Genomic DNA, 24,337 nt, shown 5'->3' with positions numbered 1-24,337 from the left:
TATCATTAATTTGGGTATATGGTTTACCAATTGTGTGCCCTGCAATAGACAGGCATCCCATAATAATAATAAACTATTTTATATAGCGCCTTTAAAGGTGGCTCCTCAAAGTACTTTACAATCCAGGGAATATCCCACCTTGCACCTCCTACACAACCCTGTATTTGATAAAAAAAGTAAAATGCATGTTTGGATGGACTCACAAATTTGTATAAAATTATTTAGTAATTTATGTGTACCTACCAGTTACATTTTTAGTTATAGTTTATTTGTACTAATGGTTCACAAATTAGTAAAGAATGAGCACAGTTTACAATGCCTTTGACACTTCAGAAAAGTTTATTTTGGTGAGGTATAATCAATATGGTTAGTAGAGACAGAGATTTGTTTTCACTGTGGACTGAAATTTAAAGATATTCTAAACATGTCTTCTGCTGAAAGTTTGAAATAGTAATGAGTCAAGATAGATAAAAAAACAAAGTATCTCACTGCAACAACAACAGATGGGTTTAGGAATTTGAAAAGAGTGTGTCAATTGAAATGGAAGTAAATACATCAGCTCTTTGGAGATCTGAGGATAAAAGCGGCCAGTCTTGCTCTCCACTCAACAGGTTCCTGTTTTGGTATTCATTAAAATAAATATTAATATTATTATTTGGGAAATGCATGAGCTCAATGTTTATGTCTCCCATGCACACATCAATGATGAAAATTCAAGACTACTTTTTAAAAAAGTGTACTGGCCAGGTATTATTCCATAAAGTAACAACTATCTTGGCTAGGTATTATTCCATAAACCAACAACTTAAGATCTTTTAGGGAGAATGGTAATCAATGTTATTTATATGCATTAGTATCCTACTGTTAGTCTTCCACTGCTATTTGTCAGGTAAGCAATACTGGAATCACTTGGGTCTGCATTTTTGGTAAATGATAATATATGATTTATTGACTTTCTCATAACAATAATATTAAATGTCTTCAGATACAGAGAAATGCAATGTAGTCTCCTAAAAGAACAATATTTTAGTCAAGGTTTTGGAGGAAAATAAATCCTAGCTTTTCCCATCTCCATCTGCCTAAATGTTTCGAAACCATTATCTGCACATTTATCACTTTGCATTTGCCTAGAGGTCTGGTACTTCTCCACGTTGCTTACAGGAAACTATATTTCCACTTCTGTCTCCAGACCCAGCCATAAGCATGGTGCTTTTGCTGGACCCAGAGGATCAAAAAGAGGTGAGAAGAAAGCATCAGGAATTTAATTCTCCCTCAGAATACAGTATCTCACAAAGTAGAGATACTGCTTTACTTAGCTTTCAATCTGCCTTGTTTCTAATCACCAGCAATATATACTCTGGTTCTGTACTATCAGCACCACCACAGGGTCTCCAGCCTTCCCACTACCCAAGCCTGCTGATCTTCATCCTCTCCTTTAGCTCATGTCTTCATTATTTTCACCGTCATATCTCTCTCAACACCAGCTGACAGAAAACTATGGCTACTATTGCTGGAGCAATGGAAGGGCAATATATAGTATTCTCTGAAATGATTATCTTTTGGGTCGGCATGGTGGTGCAGAGGTTAGCATTGCGCCCTCACAGCACTGGGACCCTGGCTTCAATTCCTGAGCTGCTTATCAACTAGGTCATGTTTGTTGGGTTTTCCCCAGGTGCTCCCAGTTCCACCCACAGTCCAAAGACCTGCCGGCAGGTTAATTGGGAGTTTTGTATCTGTGATGGATTAGAGTGCAGACACTACCCTGCTTTGCACCTGTTTCTTGCCAGGATAGGCTTAAGCTCCCCCATGACCTGAACTGGATGAAGTGGTTCGAAAATGGATGAACTGTCTTCTCTCTCCAGAACTGTTTGCTGATGGCATTATGTTTGATTCTTATTACAGTATAGACGAACCTGGTTAGCAGCCCCCTGCCTCCATGAAATATCTCTAATTCCCCTTTCAAATGCGTCATCTGCATTTTACACAATTCACCCTATTGTCATTGCAAAACTTCTTTATGGTTCCACTTAGAACAAAAAGTTAGTTCTCATCCAGTCGGATAACCTTTGTGAACATTAACTAAGAAAGCACGGTTTCCGCTGTTAAGACTTACCTGGCTCTTTTTCTGTAACTAGTTCAAAATTTCTGCTGCCCATTTCACTCAAATCATATCGCTGACTCTCTTTTGCAATTTCAGAAATTTAAGAACCTTGATTGTGAAAGAAGACCCAGCGTTGTCATACGTTCCTCTATATCCAGAAGAAACATTCTGTTACTCAACCACTGTATCCTTTCATCACTCTCACATAAAACAATGTTCTCCATAACATCACATCTTAAACACTGGATAAAAGCTGGATATAAACAATTGCCTTCCCCTTACCAACAATATTCTATCCTGCTTCTCATACACAGTACTTCACTATGCCTACTACTCTTCTTTAATCAGCATAACACTACCAGACCCTTATTGGCCTTCTTTCCTCCTCTTCCAAAGAACTTCTCCTTTGACCTTCTTTTCCATCCATGCATATCAGACCTTTTAGTTTGGTCCCATAGCACTACTACCATTCATTTCATTATAAAAGAAGCAAAACCAACCCATGAAAGCAAGGTGCATACATTTATTTACTTTAAGTACTTTAAATTAGACTCACATATTATCCCTTTTGAAGCTCTCTGCTATCAGTCAAGATTATCTCAGTCAGCCATGTCATTTGATCCTGGATTCATAGATTCTTGCTCCACCTTGAAGACATTCTTGGTAAGGCAGGCTTCAGAGCTGAACATTTGTCTGGCTGTTCATTTTGATTTGGTAGGGCATCCTCTGCTTCTAAATGAGGAATTCAAGACTATGTGATCAAATCTATAAGATGCTCAGCTTCTGGACCCTATGCAGATGACACAATCCGGAAGGGAGTGAACACACACAGGGAAGAGACGAAGAACTGGGCTGGTAGAGGAATGGGGGGGGGGCATGACAAAGGTGCCCAATCCAAGACGAACAAGACAAAGTTAAAAGCTGGAGCGGGATCCGGCGAGGGGTTATAGACAGACGGGACAAAGTTAAAAACCAGAGTGGGATCCAGCGAAGGGTCGGGGGGAAAAAGGGGGAACAGAACCAGGAGCCCCAGGTCCCAGACTCGGCTGGTTATGGGCACCTAGGAGGCGGATGCCACCCGAGCCGCAGACGTAGGGCGACTCGGTGGTAGGCGAGCCTCCGGGCGTCCGAGTACCAGTGCAGAGCCCAGAACAGAGTGAGCGTCTGGCTTTTGTAGGGAGGCTGAAACATGGAGCAGGTGCACAAAATCAACTAAAAAGTGAAGGAGCTGGAGCGCCCTTAAGGGGGAGAGACCACAATCGTGACAGTCCTGGTATCTTCCTTGGGTATTTCCTCCCACCACGAAGGCTTAGCCAATAAATCAGTTCAATTCAATATTAAATATTTTCATCTTGCTTAAGAGTAGTCCAAACAAATGAAACGGGATTATATGATAAATCTGATAAGGAGGAAAGAAATGCTTTGGAACAAAGGTAAATTGCACAAATTAACTTCCATACTTTCACTTGTTATATCCATGTTTTAAAACAAAAATCATAGGTCAAATACAAATGTATTTTCCACTATTTCTTCCTGCATGTAGTTGACTGATTCAACAGCATAATGTCATGATGAAGTTAAATGCTAAAATATAAAAAAATTACTTTGATATCGAGTAGAATAATACACAAATAAGCAAACATGTATTGTATTATGGAAGGTTAAGTCTTCCATTACTCCATTATTAATCATTTTGATCCATGGAAAAATAAACTGATTTTTGTCTGGCTCTTGATAAAAAAAGGAAATGTACTGAATTGTTCCAACAAGCATAGAGTAACACATTTAATGACAAAGATTAATCACTTGTTTAGAGTTGTTCCTATGCTGAATGTAAATATTAGCCACATACTGTAATATTAACCCAAACTTGACAAAACTTTGCCATTCAAACCATTTAACCCTAAATGTTTTACTGTAGCTCAGAATGTAATAAATCTTCTGTATTGAACATTTGGACCATACAATTAATCACAGTTTAACTCTGACAACAAATGGGGGGAGAGGATGGGATACGCATTTTGTAACATTTAAAGTTACAAAGCTTTAAACATTTTATTGTTCTACAACAGTTTGAGTTGTAGATATAGGATGTTTCAGTTTTTTTAATTAACACAAGATATGCAGAAGTTCAAAGATTTTTTTAACAGTTTCAATACAGAGGCTTCAACACAACTGTTATATAAATGTCTATTTCTTTGTGTAGGCTTAAATTACTTACACAATATTTACACATACAGTATACAATATAAAGTAAACATATCAATAGGATGAGTAGTTTTTAATTTCAACATATTACTTCAGTTGAGCAGCTCCTAAATTTTAGTTTGGTTCATGATGATTAGTAACTGATTTATCTTCACCTTTACGTCATGTAAGCAAAACCTGACAGATGAATTGAACTGTCAATTAAAAACAACCTCCTTGTTCCTTTAGAGCTTGAATGCTAACATGGCCCCTAACCCTTAAAAGGTATGTCATTAATGTATTAAGACTGCTGCATCTACAGTATCTCTTAACAAACAACAATCTTTGTCTTATCTATCACATGGCTTTAATTTAGATAAATTCAGCACATTTGTATTACAATTGATATCAATAATCTATTATCTTTTTAATTAGGCAAATGATGTTGGATTTTGTTATGTTTTTCATTAGCATTGTATTATGTAGAACATTTACTTATTGGTACAACAATTTGGGTTATTTTTTAAATTCACCAGAACTACTTAAGCATTGCTTGGGCACAGAAGTATTAGTATTGCTAACAAAACCCTGAAGAGCTGAAGATCTGGTATAACTAAAATCCAAGCTGTGTAACTTTCAACAAGCTAATCCAAGAACAATAAGTGAAAATGACTCCTGAAGGACATTAATATTTTAATCACATGTTTTACACCACGCAGATTGGCTAGCATTTCTTAATGTGTACTCTCAACTGATACAATAATCATTTTTTTGAGAGAAGCTTTGGGAAACAGATGTTACCTATTGAACATCACTTAATTTATGTGACCCAAAATGTCCAACATATGGAAAACTACAAAGCTTATCTCTCAGCAGGCTGAGATAAATGCTCCATATTTTGAAGGGAAAACCTGAATCTCTACAGAGAAAAGACAAATCAGTAAGCAAAAATGCGAGTCTTAATTTTCAAAAGCCTTGGAACACAATCCCTGGGATGTAACCTTTTTTTGAATGTTCAGACTCCAAAGTAAATGATTATTTACAACCGTACATAGTGTGCTGTGCTTTTTTTCTGCTAGTTTTTATCTTTTTAAAACACATTATATTAACAACATATGTGTCTCATTTCTCTGACCAATTTAATTAATTAAGTAATGTTGACATGAAAGCTTCAAATTTGTCAGACTGTCTGCTTATCATTAACTGAAGTTTAGCCACTTGAATAAGGCATTTGGGGATTTTTCTAGGAGATTCAAATAGAATAACATGGTATTGAAGTCTCTGAAGCATAAGCATGTCAGCATGAACAATCTGAAATGCAATTTAATTTACTAATCAAATCAAGATTGCTCCTTTAGGTGGTCTCAAATGATGAAATGCTTTGAAGTATTGCTTCTCACTGTATTTAACACTATAAAACCTTAAAGTCAGCTCATATACAGTACAGTATTTTAATTTTATTTGTGAAAATGATATGATTTTGGATTATTTTATACTGAAACGGAGGCTTAATTCCTACCAAGAAGAGTTGCTGCCTATTTTCTTTGGAGTGTGAACAGGAATGTATTTGACTGTTGTTGCCTAGAAACACAACTTTACATCTTCCTAGACTTGGGCATGAAGACTGGGACATGTCATGGCTCAGATATGTTTATATTGAATAAACAGCTTTGAAAAACTGATGACTGATAAGATCTTTACATTAAAACAATGTTCATTTGCTACAATGCAACATTTGCTGAAAGAGCTCAAAAACTCCCATGACATGATGTAATTGAAACTTTTCTCCTTTTGAAATAGTGCTTACATTATATCTTGTATTATTTCATACTTCCTATTTTCAAACACAGTCTGGAGTTACTTATTGTTATTCAACTCTCCTTATAATTGACTCCCCATATGTGACAATGTTTGTCTTTCTTCTGTCCTATTTAAATTTGTACTGTATGTAGTATGTCTCATCTGTCTTCTTGCTGTACTGATAGCAAATTCCACCAACTATTGTTGTGTGGCAATAAAGAATAATATAATCTAATCATAATCAAGAGAAATTGAAAACCAGGGTCAAGTCAGTAGTGCAGTTTTTTTTTTTACAGTATCACTGTCCAGTTCTGCAGGTACCTGTTCAACAACGGGTGTCAATACTATGTAGTCTGACGAACATTCAAACAATTCATTTCTGGTTATATCCATCAATTCTAGTGGGAGCACTGGCTTTCTGATTAATTACCCCACGCAGGACTTGGATCGTTTTACAACTGTATGGCATCCAGCCTTTAATTAGTTATAAAATTCTATTTAAATCAGGGCAGTGTAACCTGGTTATATGTGTGAAAAACAGAACTGCAGGATGTAGCATACTGTATTTTTCATCATTTATTATTCATTTTGCAATTTTGTTCAGAGAAGCACGTTTTAATTATTATAGAAGTGTTTTTTTGCAGTTTCAGTTGGTTACCCAATGTTTGAATATGAATTAAACATAACCCCATCTTTATTAAGCTTTTCTTTATATTTGACTTTCTGAAGACATATTCTAATACCTAATTCTAATTCTTATAGTCATTTAACTAATACCCAGTAATTAATTACTGGTAATTTTACATATGAATGCATTTTAAGCATGTGATACAATTGATCTCAAACTGTATTAGACTTGTACTTGTTAATATGCAGCTGCGTATAATTGTATTAACTACAGAAATTAAATATAGAAATATGGAACAAAATAAGAGAAAAAATAATGTAACACATTTTTCTTTATTAATCTAGAGGAATGTGTCACGCCCTCTGCAGCCAGGGGGCGCTCCTTCTCTGTCCTGTCCCTAGTTTCCGGTCTGCTGTCCTTCCTGTCCCTCTCTTTCCCTTGGGCTATATATTTCCGGGTCTTGCACTCTGTCCTCGCTCAGCATTGAGGTTCGGATGTCCTGAGACCCGCCTAGCACCAGGGCGCCCCACGTCCGCTCCCTGAGGGCACAGGTTTCTATACGGCATTCCTGAACTCTTTGCACTAATGAGCCCGGGCCTTTTTCCCGTCTCGCCGCTACGCATATGGGTCTTTTTCCGCTCTCCTGCTCCCCACGGTTAGTCCCTTTGGACGTCCGTGACAGAATGTCTCTCAGAGGACATATTATGGTACATTAAAAATCATTGTATTTTTTTAAACAACAGGAAACATCATAAAGTTGGTAGGAATAATTTAATGAAATGTGTCACAATGAATACGGAGGGCCATATTCATAAAATGTACCACTTTGCAAAACAGATGCCTGGTAATTTTCATCATAGCAATATTGTGTTCTGATTCAGTAACATTAAGAGTTAAGAATTACATTGTGCATAATTAATAATACCACTGTGGTGGTGGTTGAGTTTTCATGGCAAGATATGGAAGTAGATTGCCAGGCCTTTCTTCCGTGCAGATAGTGCAAGTGTTGTTGCCGTTGTCACAGATATGTGACCCTCCGCCGCCAACAACGCCCCACACTGCTGCTGCTCAGTATAGGCTATTAAAGAACCTTGCACCCAACATGGGACACGAACCCACTGAGATTATGAGTCTCATGCTCAACCAAATGAACTAGTCGGGGCTTGATACTACTGTACTGTACATACATTAATAATAAGTAATAGGTTTATTCCATGCTGAAAAAAAGAAGAAAGAGAACACAATGTTTCGGCCGTGGAGCCTTCTTTAGGTGTCACACCTGAAGAAGGTTCCACGGCTGAAACTTTGTGTTCTTTCTTCTTTTTTTCAGCATGGAATAAACATATTACTTGTTCCTTTGCAGCCTACGCATGCTGACGCAGCTATCCACCTGAACCATTAATAATACAGTATATGTAGTACAGCTTATATAATACAAATACAGTATATCTTATGGAACGGATGTGACCTAGGAAAATTAATATTGTTGTTTAAGATTTGTCATCAACAGGTAGTCTAAGGTGAAAGACATAGGATAGCAGTGTATGTGGTTACAGAGTCAATACAAATCGTATCTCTGTTGTGCAAGCACCTGGTGAGATTCTGCTTTTTGGGATTCTGTCTGTGATACCAGCTGTATCTAAATACAGTAGATCAGATATCTAAATAACATACAAGTTTCACATAGTGTAATTTCAAATGGAGCTCAGGTAGGACATCCCCAGCAGAACTGTCAAAGTCTTGTAAAATACAGGAGGATGTGCATTCTCCTGCTGGAATGTTGTCACGTCAGGATATCCTCACAGGAAGGCTCATAGGTGAGCTTCCAGGGCTATGTACCACCAATGTGATCTAGTAACTCATGCCCAGAACATCACACTTGGATGTACGCCTGTTGCACACAAAAAAACTGTGTATCGCTCTCCACTTCAATGCCACATTCACTGCCAGCCATTAGGATGGTACACACAAATCTTTGTTTCATCTTTGAAAAACACTTGATTCCGCCACTAGGCGAGTTTTCCCATAGTGACTTAGTCTAGCCTCCACCATCGATCATGCAAAGGTGTTGTTCATTTGAAAGGCTAGGCACATTGACTCTTTTTGGTTATTCTTTTTTAATTTCCACCAGGCATGACATTCTACATTAAACCCCCTATTGTGTCCAATCAATTCTGACTAATGTCATGATTTAAGGCTTATGCTAAAGTCAAAGTCAAATGAGTGTACTGTGGTAAATCAATACTGATTAATTATTTAAAATTACAGAAATTCATATACTTTATTTTCCTAAAAACATAGTCATTTGATACTCAGTATATTACAGGTTGATGTACTTACCAGCATAATGAAAGACATGTAAAAGATACACAACAGTTCTGACACTATTTAAATGCTAAAATTATAGAACTAAAACAAAGCCCCTACTAAAAATCTGCCTACATGGAGGATTTTTTGATTAAACAAGTAGTTTTATATAAAATTACATTTCTTAAAGGAGTTCAGATTAAATCATCACACTGTATTTGTTACTGGCAAAGTATGAAAACCAAGCAACGTATGGAATTCTTAGGCATTCGATACAATGACCTATATTTTTATATTACATTCATTACCTTGACTAGGTAATATATAAAACACCAAGGCATTTCCTGAAACATTAAGGCAAACACTTAGGCAAAGTGTTAGTAAACAAAATGTGTAACTTTTAAATACCTAATAACAAGATATTAATGAAACATACAGTATGTACAAAATACTATGCTGGTGTCAACATATTAATGGACTGATATTTGAATCAACCGTTTAAAATAAAATAATTACTGTACAAATGAAATTAAAGATTTAAAATGATTACAAAAGTACATACACTGTAATAACTTGCAAAAAGTGTATTAATTGCAGAAAGCTTAGCTAGAATGTCATTTGGAACTACAAAAGACAACCTTTTTCACATACTGTATAAACATTCAATGGACTGGCACTTACTTTTGCATATGCTTTTAACATATCCTTGTCCAGTCCCTGTAGATAGCTGAGTAGCTGCTGATCTGAGAGAGATTTAGGTGTCCACTGGGATGCCTTCTAATCCTGTGAATCCTTTCTGACATTCTGTAAACTGTGATCTTGCATATAGTAGTTGGTTTAAAATTCCTTGTCTTGTACCCAGCTGATAAAACCCATCACTTCTCACATCCATGACGACGGGCAAAACATTGTGAGCATCTCCTCGGCCTCTGTAGACCTCAGGAACAGGAACTTAAACTGTTGTACCTCAGTGAGCTGGCAGGAATCGTTGGATAGCCGTTTCCCTTTCTTTGCTTGCTGCTCCAGACCTACAGTACCTCTGTGATCTTGTAGACCACTTAAGGCTTTTCGACTTATTAACACATAGAGGGCACAAAACATGGGATTCAAATACTCCTTCCTCCTCATCCTCACTAAAAGTATAGCCACAGAGATCATGAGTATGACTCTCATAGTCTTGACGCTCATCACCTCTACTAATAGGTTTTGAGCACACACAGCACATGAGATCACATGACATACTTCCTTCTGATGATATACACTGTAAGCTGTTTAGCTACTGTCAGATTGAGCTTCAGAAACAATTCTATCCACTAATATTTTTAACAAACTAAAAAGAAGTTCATAAGGTGAACTCTTTATGCTAGTGGGGTAGGCCAATTTTGTATTAACTGGACAAATCTTAGACCTTCAGTCTAAGTATGTACATTTTTTTATCCTGCATCTAAGCCGTGATCTAATTCTCAGTATCTTGATTCTCTCTTTTGATGGTTTCTTGCTTTAAATCTGACTGTGCTTCCTGTACACAATTATCTGTCAGGGCTAGTAATCCTTGAGGCTTAAAACAATGCTTAGTGAACTCTCTTCTGCTATCAGACAGATGAAGCTTCAAAAATATAAAAATATGTCAATAGATCAATATATCAATCAAGTTGTAAGTCACCTCCTTGTCTCTTTTGGTCTTTATAGCTTAAAGAATGACATGTGTTTCATATGGTGGGCCTGATTAACTAAAACAAACTTGAATTTACCATTTGGAAATCAATTAAATCAACTTGCCAACAAGAATTAAACAAGCACGTTAACAATAACTATTTTTTACAGGTTTTCTGATACTGCTGACATGACTCCCACAGCTGAATAAGCAGTTCAATATCATGACGATATACCTACAGTACATACAGTACCTACATTAGACTTGAGCTCCTTGATCATCCTGTCATGTCCACCATGCCTAACTGATAAATGTGATTTCTGAAGTACATCAAGCAATTCACTGTCAGAAACAACACAGGATACTGTTATGATGCTTCCTTCCTCCACTGCTTTCTTCCTCAATCGGCTTTATGAGCTGATTTTCCTACTATACAACCATTACATTGAACTTTTTAAGCAACTGGTAGTGTCAAGGTTCCTTCTGCAGAACTAGAATGGCATTTGGAACTGATGTGATGTGCTTTTAGCATCTGCCACTTCAGCAGCCATTTGCTGATGAACACTGTTGTTTGATGCAACAATATGTTTTTACTATAATTTGGTGTAAAACTGTTCCTCCATCCTGATGATGTGATTGCTAGCTGTTTCTTCTTCATTTTGAATGACATTGGCTGTAGGGTACTAAAAACTGTATCACTGCACATACAGTATATGGGTAAGCATCATATGCTCCACAAAGAATAAGCCAAGATGGAGGATGCAGGTGAAACTCACAAGCAGATGAAAATAAAGCCAGCATTATATAAAATACTTAGGCAATCTAAGGAAAAAGTTTTTTCATACTGTGCATAGAATGCCCAGGAATTGTACACTATCTAATTTCATACTTTGCCGGGAACATATACAGTATATATGTATGCTGCATATTATTTTATATTGGGAAAATAAACACTAAATCTACTGACACATTTTGTACCTCTATACAGTACATTACTCAAAAATATATAAGATACTTCACTCACTTCAAGTCAATTGTAGGGGAAAAGAATGATGTAGAGTAAAATGATTTTACAAATAAAATTTGAAAATTTTAAAACATTGTGATTTTTTAACTACAGAACACATTATTTGAGCAAATGTGTGTAATTAATCTAGTAATATCACTGTGTATGTGTGGAACCAAGTACAAAAAAAAAAACTGGAGGGAAAAGACTGATAAGGGAGTATTTCTTCAGTCAGATTTGCAAATTTGAAATTCTTGAAACTGCTGGGTTGGCCCTACTTGAAAGTGCCAGTGCACGGAAGAAAATTCAATCGTCAATCACATCTTTGAGTCATGAGAGAAACCCCCAGTGTAAGATAACTCATTCTCCACAACTCCACTGTTTTTGCTGAGGGGATGGAATTAATAACACTGAGGTATTCATCTACTGTTGTCAGTTTCCTGCTTGGAGGAACATATAAGACAACCAAAACAACTTTGAGATGATAAGAAAAGTAACAGTGTGCAAGCAAGGATTTCATACATTTCCAGCAGCTCTTTTTGTTTCTTTCTTGTTTCTTATTTCCTTAATTTAGCTTATTTTCCAAATAAATGCCTCTCAAAAAGTCCTTCCACTTGTCTGAATAATTAATTATGTTGATGTCAGGCTAAAAGACTTGTTTTGCACTATTGATCAGCACCTACAGGAAGATGTCTTAATGATATACACTCATATATTTTGAAAGGAATGCAATAGGACAGTATATAACTATTTTGATCAATTGGTTATTTCCCTTCAAAAAATTAATGCTAACAACAGCTGTAATCCATGATGAATTGCACCTGCAAGTTTATAAATATTATTAATTACTGGAAAATACTGTACACAATTTGTTTTTCTGAGCTTAATGATAGATATTGAGTGGGTGTGTTTTTTTGCAACTCAATACAGATTTTCCATTTCAAGAGGGACAATATTATAACAAGTGATAGGAAATGAAGTACAATATTCTCATCAAATGTTTATCACTGTTACAATTTGTGGAGTTCTATTCTAGAAGATTATATTGTATTTATTCATTTCTTATTCTAATATGTGTATGAATCAACTTCTGTTGATTTCACCGTTGATTTAGACCCTGTTGCATCTAGACAGTCCCCAAGATTAAAGAGTTTCAGGTCTACAAAATTCATAATCTACATTATATAGCTTATTAAAAAATACAATTACTAGTGTTTCCGTTTTGGGGTTTTATGTGTTAGAGACTTGGTGTATGCTTTCCTGGAATGTGTTGTTTCCCTAAATTAATTCTCTTCAAGATGGAAGCTGTTCCATAGCCTTATGCCTGCTGTGTCTTAAAGGATTTAACAATCTTTAACTTCTCTGCCATACCTTAAATCATGTTGACAACAGACGCCTTCATAATAAAACCTTATTATGGTGAACTAGTATTTTTGAACTACAGTGTATCTACACTCTGTTGACTAAGGAAACAACCAAGAAGTGAACATTTTCTCAGCATTCTTGAACTGCATATTTTCATGTGTTTATATACTGTATTTATACAAGACATTTTTTAAATAGAATAGCTGTTTAACATTACTGTTGACATTATACTCAGAAAAAGCCTAGATTTACTTAAACTCTAAAGTAAACATATTTTATTGAAAATATTTTTGAAAATATGTGGTTCCTTATATCTATTTCTTATACTGTATATTTGTCATGATTTCTGTGATAAAATGAAATTTATCATATGAAACACAGCATACTAGCTAACTCACATTATTTTAATATCTATATCACTGATAATGAACAAATGTATAATACAGTTTAATTATATTTATATTTATAACAAAATTACTATTTTGATTTTTTAATTGTTACATCATAGTCATATTGACCTATGCTATGTTAAGTTAACCTGCCAGTTTTTTGTATCCAAAATGTTTTTAAGACTTATCAGAAACTATTTCTTTAGACTTGGACATATGTTTTGTTAAACACCTTTATTTGTGTATTTTTAAGCAGTTTTAATTGAAAAAAAACAGCATAATGTACTAAATGTACTGTCAATTTAAGTTTGCAGCAAAAACAACAGGCATGAACATTTCATCGTATTTTATTTTCCTTTTAGATAAAATAATATAAACTGAATATGACAAGATGGATTAATGGAACTGAAACCAAAAGTCAAAATGTCATATGAAATGCACTGCATAATGTGAGTAGAGCACAAAATCAAGTAACAATGTGCTCCTTAAGAGTGTGGTGAATACTGTATATGCTATTTCTACTTTTATAATCCATTTGATACCCTTCATAAAAGTATGAGGTCTTCATCTACTCTTAATCATACTGTATGTGTATTTGAGTCTGTGTGTAGTTTAATGGGTAAAGGGCAAACAATTTGATTGACAGATTCTAAAAGATGTCTTTTTCAAAATCCAATAGATGTCTAAGAGTTTTTCACTTCAATGAAATACTGATCTAGCTTCCTCTTAGAAAGTGATATTTCTTTGTTTTTGACCAATCGTATGTGGCTGTTTTATGAAGAAATAAAAATAACCATACAGGGACATTTTGTGAAGATACACAAAGATCCCCCAGAGGCTGGAATACTTTGTTATCTTGACGTATTTTCTTTAGCAATGCCAGCAGCAGGTATTGTCAAAGAATTTTGATAAAAGTCATCTTTTCTCCCTGATGAATTGCTTGATGACCCAAATCACATTGCTGGGAGCCAGCCTAAGAACTGACAGTCTCTCATAGCTGTCTTTGAGGAGCTTTTCAAAAACTGTTGGATCTGGTAAGGAATATGTCACTCTTTATGTCAAAATGCATTTTTCCAATTTCAGTGTTGTTTTGTTAGGTTAAATATTGGCTTTTCCAAGGTTATAAGAAAAAGCAATCACATTTTTCAATAAGAATTAGTGTAATAAGTAAATAATAAGTTATAGTTTGCAATCTCCTTATTTTATATGTAGAAGTTTGCTATCTTTCAATTAAAGTGAACATGGCAACTTAGATCAAGGTCACATCAACTTACAGGAGGAACAAGTAATAGGTTTTTTACATGCTGAAAAGAGAAGAAAGAAAACACAACGTTTCGGCCTTCTTCAGGTGTCATTCTTCAGGACACATTCTCCAGGTGTCCACACCTGAAGAAGGCTCCAGGGCCGAAACGTTGTGTTTTCTTTCTTCTCTTTTCAGCATGGAATAAACCTATTACTTGTTCCTTTGCAGCCTACACATGCTGACGTAGCTACCCACCTGATCAGCTTACAGTATTTGCCAACTGCCATTTCATACTGTACAGTGCTTGATATGGTGTTCATTTCAGTAGATTCAAGAATTGAACAGAAAGTCACCAGCAAGCAGTAAGTCTGAAATTTTAAAATGATAGCTGGGATAAGCTTTTAAAGTACTGTATATCTGTGCTATGCTGGACAGAAGCCAATATTTCAGCCAGAGAATTAACACGTGGAAAAGACACTGATTTACAGTAAAAGTTGCACAATTGTTATGGTATTGCAATGGAAATTAAATACTGTATATTTACAGTTATTTTAGTATTATTATAAGAATTTGGAATAGCTGTGTTTATACAGAACCTGTGGACAATATTGATAATTGTCTTCACTCTGATCTGATTCATTTATATATTTGCAGGCCAGAATACTGTAACTGTCCTAAGAAGGAAGTTAAGAAGGAAGTTGTCTTATACAGTAAGTTTTGTGTTGACACAACCTTATACTAAAAATACTTTAGCAGTGCAAAGAATATATTAGTTGCCTAATAAATCATGGATAAATCGTTAATGAATTGCAATTCAAAATCAATAATTAGAATAAAATAATTCTATGTGTTCTGAAAAAAACAGCCACATTTACAGTATGTATCACATCACAATAAACATGGTGTATAATGAAAGAGGGAACATTTAAATGAATACAGAATAAGAAAGGTCACAATCAATATGAGGGCATTTTGGTCCATTTTGCTAGTTTGGTTGCTAAAATCTTTGCATCTCTGCATGATATATGTCACTGTAGGGATTAAAGAAGACAAATGACCAATATTATCAATATACTGTCACAAGAATTAACAACGCTATCCCCCAGCCTCTCCAAAGATGGTTTTCCAAGCATCTATACAACACTATGTAACAACATTCATAACAGGATTGCCATGAATTAATGCTGACGTTCTGAAGCAGGTTTTTAAATAATATACTGTAGGCATATCATTCAATAAGCATATAATTAAAATGTGCCTTAACCATCATTGCTGTATTGGTAAGTTCTGAAAATGATACAATACATTTCTTTGGTAATAATTTGGTATTGTATCCACAACTAAAAATATACTATATACTGTATATACAAAATCAAGAGAGAACAGCATTATCATGCAGAAGAAGTCTTTACAGTTGCAATCTATCATGGCAAGATCTCTAACCTGCCAGACATTTTACACAACAAACTGAAGAGTAAAGAAACTCAAAGCACATGAAAATGCTTGAGATACGCATACAATGTTGATTTAGCAAGATGACTCTGTCCAAAATTGTGGGACCATAAATGTAATAAATGTCACTTCTTTTGAATAAAGCCTACTGCTTTTAATTTAAAATTACTAGTGTTAATTCCCTGCACATCATGTATCACTAAGCTATATATCATGCCATGCATTGATCTCTATTCTGTTCAGAGCAGATATTACAGTTTAGGTCAACTTTGTCTCCCAAGTTATATGTAGAAAATATAAGACTGAAGCAACTATATTTGATCATTTATCTCAGCAGAGTGCTTTGTGTATAACACAGATAATCTGTTGTGAGATGCCCTCAGAGCAGACATCAAACATTTCACATTTCCTAGAAAAGAAGCAAAAATTGTACACAGTACAGTATCTTTGAAGACTCGTACAACTGTATGGTATTCTACTTGTATTCCCCACACAGGTCTGTCACTGAGTAACTGTGGACAGATATTCTGCTTCAAGACTTATGCATTAAATGTATCTTTGCTATACTGTATACAGTATGTCATTTTAATTGCTACTAAAATCTTAAGTATTCAATTCAATTTAGTTTTATATAGCGCCTTTCACAACAGGGTTGCCCCAAGGCACTTAACAATGCAAGTGACCATACATTTTGTCAATACAGAACAGAAGACAATGGAGGAGAGGAACTAAAAACTCCTAAGTAAGGAGAAAAAAAAAACTCTAGGGGTCCAAGGTCAACTGGTTGCCCAAAAGTTTACAGAAGATTCCTAACTAAATCAAATCAATAATAGTTACAAACAAAGGAAATAACTCCTCTTGAATTTGTGGCAAAGTTTTCATCACATCAGTCATAGTTACTGTACTTTGACAATATAATTCCATATGCATTTCATCAGTCCTATATTGGAATAGTAGTTAGATTTGGTTTAATACAACAGTAGACTTTTTTGATGCTTCATTTGAAAGAGGTGTAATTCAGGGAAAAGCAGGGCCCTTGACTTCAGTAACATTATTTGCTTAATGTCTGCAAAAACCCTTTCCTGTCATTGCTGTCCTATAAATGTTCTGTCTGTGTATTTTAATTTCTTTATCTGTAGTATAGTGTAATTGAAATATTGTACTGTATATGTTACCTAATGACTTCTGGATAGCAGAAAAAATATGAAAAAGATCAAAGACCAGTTGCAAACTATACTAAAAATAAAATATACAATATTTTTGTTTCATCCTTTGTGTTTGATGTTTACATTATAGTGTTTTTTTTAAATGAGGATCCAGATCAATTAAACAGTGATCGTGTAAACTAAAATAAGCAGCTGCAGATACTGTTTATTTACAGTACTTCTAGTTTCTAAATATAGCCAGTGATGAGAACTCAAAACAGAAGTGCCCCATTATAAATCCAGGTTACATTCCTAGGGAATTTACAGAGGAATACAGGGGAATTTGAGTAATATAATTAAACAAGGAATATTATACTGTGACTAGCGTGAGATCCATTCCCAACATGTGCAACACCGACAGGTTTATATACTGTATATATAATGTACCTATAACCCATAATTTTAATGGCTTACAGGTGTGCATGCTGATCTTTAAGTGAGGTACAGTAGAAAACAAGAGAGAGAATTTAGCAGCAATTAACTTTCCATGAGGTAGAGAGTAAGAAAACACATTTCTCCTGTTTATGTAAACATATAAGAGATGTTAAGAGATAAATAAAATAACAATCACTAAATTAAGCAGTACTCATTAGCAGGGATCAGGGAATTAGTCAAAACGAATTGAAATTTAGATGCAACAACCTACTGCCAAATCTTGAAACCTGCTTCAGATCTAAAGCTAGGACAAATATTCACCTATGATTCAAAGCACAAGGCCAAACCTACAGTGGCGTGGCAGAAGATTAAAAAGGTGAATGCCCCTGAGTGGTTCAGTCAAAGTCCTGACTTGAATCCAACTGATAATCTGCTGTCCATTAGCTATCCCCAAGCATCGCAAGAGTTCTTGAGCAAAAACGGCAAAGAAGAATGGGCAAAAGTAGGTAAATACTAACCCAAAAAGACTTGCGACTGTGATTGCTGCCAAAGGAGCACGAGTCTGAATAATTATGCAGGCATTTTAGCTTTTTCTTTAGGTAAATTCACGTTTTTGCTAACATTTACTGTGACAAATCGAAGCTCAGGCGTTGAGGTTTTGAATTGAACATTAGTCTTTGCACACATTTACAAATGTGTATAATTTCACAAAATGCCACACGAAGGGTCTAAATGCTTATGCAGGGCACGGCAGATCATCTGTTCTGTTATAGGCCTAGCATCCCTACAAACATTCTGTTATGATTTTTTTATTTAATACATAATCTAGAACATCCTGTCATCCATAGCTTTTATACTTACTCAGTTTAAAAAGTTTTATACAAGTGCTACCTGTTGAGAAACATTACATTTGATCACATAAATGGCTCTCAACTACACTCAGTTTAATAGTGTTTTATAATGTATCTATGCCTTTTAGATGTTTTTTTTTAAATACTAGCTATTCTTTGATTGCTACTCATTTCGTTCCTAATAAGAGTTTCAGCTGCATTACATCATTTTTTTTTCTTTCAAGCATTGGTCTACCTCCATCTGGAGCTCCGGTAGAAATAATCAAAGTGAATTATTTTCCAGAATAGTCTTTGTTGGTGGTGGTTCATTTTTACTGTATGGCACATTATGTTAGTACTGAGTTTGCAAGATAATTAAATACTACATTAAGTTTTTTTCTAAAAAGCATTACCAGTTGTGGTGTTATTTATTATCAAAAAAGCTTTGTTCTTTATTTGTTTTCTATTCCTCTATTCCTTTTTCTTGATCACTGCATTTGTATAGTATTGATTGCAGTCACATACTGTATGTTTTCCAAAACAACACTTTAGCTCTCTGACTGCCTAGGGGAACATAGTGAAAAATTCAGTGATGGGGGTCTATTAAATTAAAAATATGATATACTGTATACCCTATGTTTTTCTAATGTGACAGAATAAAGAATAAAACCTTACAATATCTCTTTTTCTATTCTTCTATTCTTTCTATTATTTTTTCTTATTCTTTTCTAAAGAGATAAAATGTAAATTAAATCTTTAATAGAAGACAATATTATTTAGATGTACTGTAGCATTTTAGGTGTCCACTTATAAAGGAAGAGAAAAGTTCTAAGATGAAAAAAGGATTGAAGCAGGAAAGACAAAAGGAGATAATTTTATATTTTAAGATCACAACTCTAACATCTAGCTTAATTATATGCATTAATAGTACTGTACCTGAACCATCAGATTATGTCTTTAGAAGGGTTATTGCAGGTTTTAAATAAAATAAGTAAAATTCATACTGCATGTTAACATATTGAACTCCAGCTGCTTTTGTTTATATACTAAGCATTAAGAGAAACTAATCATGTTTTTAGAAAAACTGTGAATATGAATTTGAACACTGATTAAATGTTTTTGGCATCATTTTGATTAATTGATCCTTCATATCTGACCTTACCAACTGATACTTTGAGTTGAGTGACTGTGAGTGTGGCATAAGCACTAAATTACCTTATTAGCATGAGAGGTGATTAGGCACATGTAATGAGATGATTTAAACCTGTCAAGCCTGGTGAATATTCAAGTAAGAAAAACATGGAAAGGAACCAATATGCCCTGTTTATTAAAATAACAACACTACTGTGTCTTTGGTATGTGGAAGGCTGGATTAAGAGCACTGTTGATCACATTTTAGTGTTCACAGTCAGCAAATTCTAACCTGGCAAAACTTTACAGTCAAGCACAGTCTGTGAAGTGCGGGCCATTAACAAGGAGACGATATGACATGACAGTTCACCTTCATTGATAGGAAGGCCAAACTGTGATGTCCTGACGATTTGCTCCATTTGTACTGATTTATGGAAATGGTGCTACACTTATCAATTCCTGAGACCTTCCTTGCTGCCTTTCCTCATCCTGATACTGTATGTCCACATACCAACAGGACAAGGCATAACTTCATGTTGCTTGTGTAACAATGTTTTTTTTATGAGAAAGTGGAGGCTCTACTCAAGAGTAGTGTATAGTTCACCACTCTGTTATCCCCATTTTAGCATTTGTGGGATTGAGTTGGTATAACGTGCGTCATCTGGAAACTGAGAATTCAGTACATGTCAGGGCTAATGAGAAGAATGAGCATGCACAACCTGGTGAGAAGCATTTATCATAAAAGTACTGTATGGCTTGTAGTGCTTTTAACAATGGCCACACACACTACTAGTTTGAGACTTTCACAGCAGATTCCCTGTTGACCAGCCCTGCTGACCCTGTTGACAAATGTTTAGCAGCTTAATGCATTTACTTATGTCAAGTATGTTTAATCCAAAATAGTGCACCTATTTCAGGTAGTGAATTTATTGGAGCTATAAGAGTTTAGTTCCCTTTGGTGCTCAGTATAAAATATATTGGTATTGAGAAAATAAGTAGTCAGATATTTCACTGTCATAAGAAAAACCTTTTTTGGCAGCACCATTGCTTATCCTATCAGCATATGGTGATATGATAGTATGTGCATCACTTAGGATTTTCATATACTATATCTAAAAGCTAAAATATTCCTCATAAAAGTCCTCATAATACATAAATGTTAACCTGATGGAACAAATTATAGGACAATGCAAAGCATACAACTTTTTCAACATTTATTGATCCTTAAATTAAGCAGTGTAGGGAAAACCGGTTCAGGGACGCCAAATATGTAACGTAGCCATAGCCAAAATGTAAATGTAGTGGCTCTCTGAAGGCACCAGTTCTGTAGGGTTTGGGCATTTACTGAGACAATTATTAATTGTAGCAGTAAATCACAAAGTTGATTCTTTTGATGGCTTTAGAATCTAACCATGCGACATAACTCAAACAACGCGCACACACAGGTACTAATACACAAGGATACATTTATTAATACATAGAATATGCATGTAAACCTAACAGATCTTATCGAGAGGGTTATCAGAATACAAAAGATATATATTCAATCAGTTACAAAGTGTTACACATATCAAGAGGACATACGTTCAGTATATCATTCATTAAGACCGTTTCGTAAAGTGAACTTGGTTACAACTTCTACATTAGATACTCAAACAAGTACATAACTCTTAGGAATTAAATTGATATCAACTGGTTGGGATAACAATTGAATTCTCGAGCAGTAATGCAGTGAAGTTGAATACTCATCCAATCTTTGGGGATTCAGATCTCCTGCGGGCACAAAGAAACAGTTGCAGGCTGTTGCTGTCCAATCCGCGCTCTCTGGCTCCGTGCCAGGCTGTGATGTGCGGCTTGCGACGGTGCGCTGCTGATGCTCATTGTTGGCTTTAACTAGCAAAGTTTGTGCACAGGAGAAAAGATGACTGTGGGTCCCAGCAAGTCAGGAAGAGGACCGGTTCGTTCCTGATGAAGAGCTAGTTCTGAATAGTGATTCAGCTGTCCACAGTTCCGACCTGTTCACGAGGCCTGCTGCTGGTTACTCTCTGGTAACCTCCACTCTAGACTCTTAGAACAAAGGAAAGTTCTGGCACTCAGACACACTGGCCGTTCCGTGGTTGTCCGGGCTGAGTCTCAGGATGGTCAGGAGGCGCGCTGCGAGAATGTCCTACCCTTGGGAGCCTTCTGCTCCTGGGCCGTCCTGCCTTGCAATTCTCCTTTGAATTCCCTTTAGAACAGTCCACAGAATCCTCTCCAGAGTCTTTTCCTTCTGAATCTTACTGAATCTGAATCTCAATCTGAATCTGAATCTCAATCTATCAGGCTCTCTGTGTTGCCTGTTTTTACCTGGAGGAACTTCAGCTCATTGATTGGCTGAAAGTTCCATGGGCATCAGAGTCCCACGTGGGTTACTCGGCCCTACCAGTCCCTGATTGGTTGATCAAGGTGAGATATGAGTCACTTACTCCTGACACTTAGTAATGCAGTCCAGATGTCCAACTGGCACTCCCTAGACAGATAGGCGCCAATGGATGACCATTGATCATGATAGCCAGGCTTAGCTAAGTGCATCCCCCTTTGGGAGCTGTCCTTATCAAAAGAAAACATCTTGCATGAATAGTTTCTCTGTGGCTGCACCACAGAGATGAACAGAGAAATGGGGCCTCATTTGGGAAGGCTCAGAATACTTAATTCTGCCTTATTATTAAGCCTCGCCGCTACAGCAGAAATCAATATCAATGTGTGAAAAAATATATGAACCTTTGGATTCTGTAACTAGTGACACCTCCTTAAGGAGCAATTACAATTAAATGTTTCCTGTAACCTTGGATCAGAACCTCATCACTGAGAACCTCAGAGGAATTTTGGCCGATTCCTCCTACCAGAATACCTTCAATTCTAAGAAATTTGAAGGCAGTCTTGCGAAGACAGTTTGCATCAGGACCTAGCAAATACACAGTATTTCAATGAGGTTTAGGTCTGGACTAGGACATATCGACTTTTGTAGATATGCTTGTATGTTTAGATATAATAATAATAATAATTGCTTACACTTATATAGCGCTTTTCTGGACACTCCACTCAAAGTGCTTTACAGGTAATGGGGACTCCCCTCCACCACCACTAATGTGCAGCCCCACCTGGGTGATGCAACAGCAGCCATAGTGCGCCAGAACGCTCACCACACATCAGCTATCAGTGGGGAGGAGAGCAGAGTAATGAAGCCAATTCATAGATGGGGATTATTAGGAGGCCATGATTGGTAAAGCCAATGGGAAATGTGGCCAGGATGCCGGGGTTACACCCCTACTCTTTTCGAGAAACAACCTGGGATTTTTGGGACCACAGAGAGTCAGGACCTCGGTTTTACATCTCATCCGAAGGACGGTGCCTGTTTACAGTACAGTGTCCCCATCACCATACTGGGGCATTAAGACCCACATGGACAGCAGGGTGAGCGCCCCCTGCTGGCCCCACTAACACCTCTTCCAGCAGCAACCTTAGTTTTTCCCAGGAGGTCTCCCATCCAGGTGCTGACCAGGCTCACGCCTGCTGAGCTTCAGTGGGTTGCCAGCTGTGAGTTGCAGGGTGATATGGCTGCTGGCATATATGCTTGTGGATAATCGTTGTGCTCTTTGGTGAACATTAGAGAGGAAGCAATCTTCTTTAGGAGGGCAGTGGTTTTCTTCTCATTATTCCTCCATTAACACCCTTCTTGTTCAATCATTTTCGGATAGTTCAGTTATGATCAGTTATTTTAGCCAAAGTGAGAGTGGCCTGCAGTTCCTTGGATGTTGCCTTGGTGTTCTATTGAAGTTATTTGATGAGTTTCTGGATTGTACTTGGTGGGATTTACATTGAATAGCTACTGCTGAGTAGAGTGACTGTGATCTTGAACTTTCTACAGTTTTAGACTGTCCGTCTGAGAGCGAAATCTTTAAAATGATTTTGTAACCCTTTCTGGACTCATGAGTATATCAATTACTCTTTTTGGAGGATGTCAGAGATTTCCTTAGATTATGATGCTATAGTACCTGTTTCCACACACCTGTATAGTGAAAACCAAATTTACAACTATCCTGATCTTTACGTAGACTGGGGCCTTAAATTAAGTCCCAAGATTGACCTTCTAATTTAATCACCTGATTCTAATTATTCTCTTAATTGAGATAATAAACCTTTAGGAGTTCACTTACCTTTTCTCACCCCCTGTAACCTTAATTACTTATTATACAGTATGTTTAATTTATCCATTGTTTTGTTTCAAGTGTCGTGGAGTTGATTATGAACACAATTTGTATATTTACATAAAGAATGATTTTAATTCAAGAAGGCCATCAAGGTAAAACTCCATATTTAATCTCCATATCTACAGCATTCTTTGGTGTTCACAATTTTGTTTTCAGTACTGCAATTATATTACAACAATGCAGTAATGATAGATTTTCACCGCATTTTCAAAACGTCTCACAGTGGATTCCAATAACCCAAGGCATTACATTAGTAACACGGCTTACACAATACAAGTCAGCATTAGTTTGCAAACTTAGAAATGTTTGTCTGTGAAAAGAATGGAAGTATACATTGGATTTCCCATAAGGGAAATTGCATCTGTGTGGAAGATAAATAAGATGCATATATTAATATATAAATAAGAGAAACAA

The sequence above is a fragment of the Lepisosteus oculatus genome, chromosome 1 (assembly GCF_040954835.1).
Source record: "Lepisosteus oculatus isolate fLepOcu1 chromosome 1, fLepOcu1.hap2, whole genome shotgun sequence".
Taxonomy (NCBI): Eukaryota; Metazoa; Chordata; class Actinopteri; order Semionotiformes; family Lepisosteidae; genus Lepisosteus; species Lepisosteus oculatus.
The sequence above is the reverse complement of the archived record's forward strand: the minus strand, read 5'-3'. Positions refer to the sequence as shown.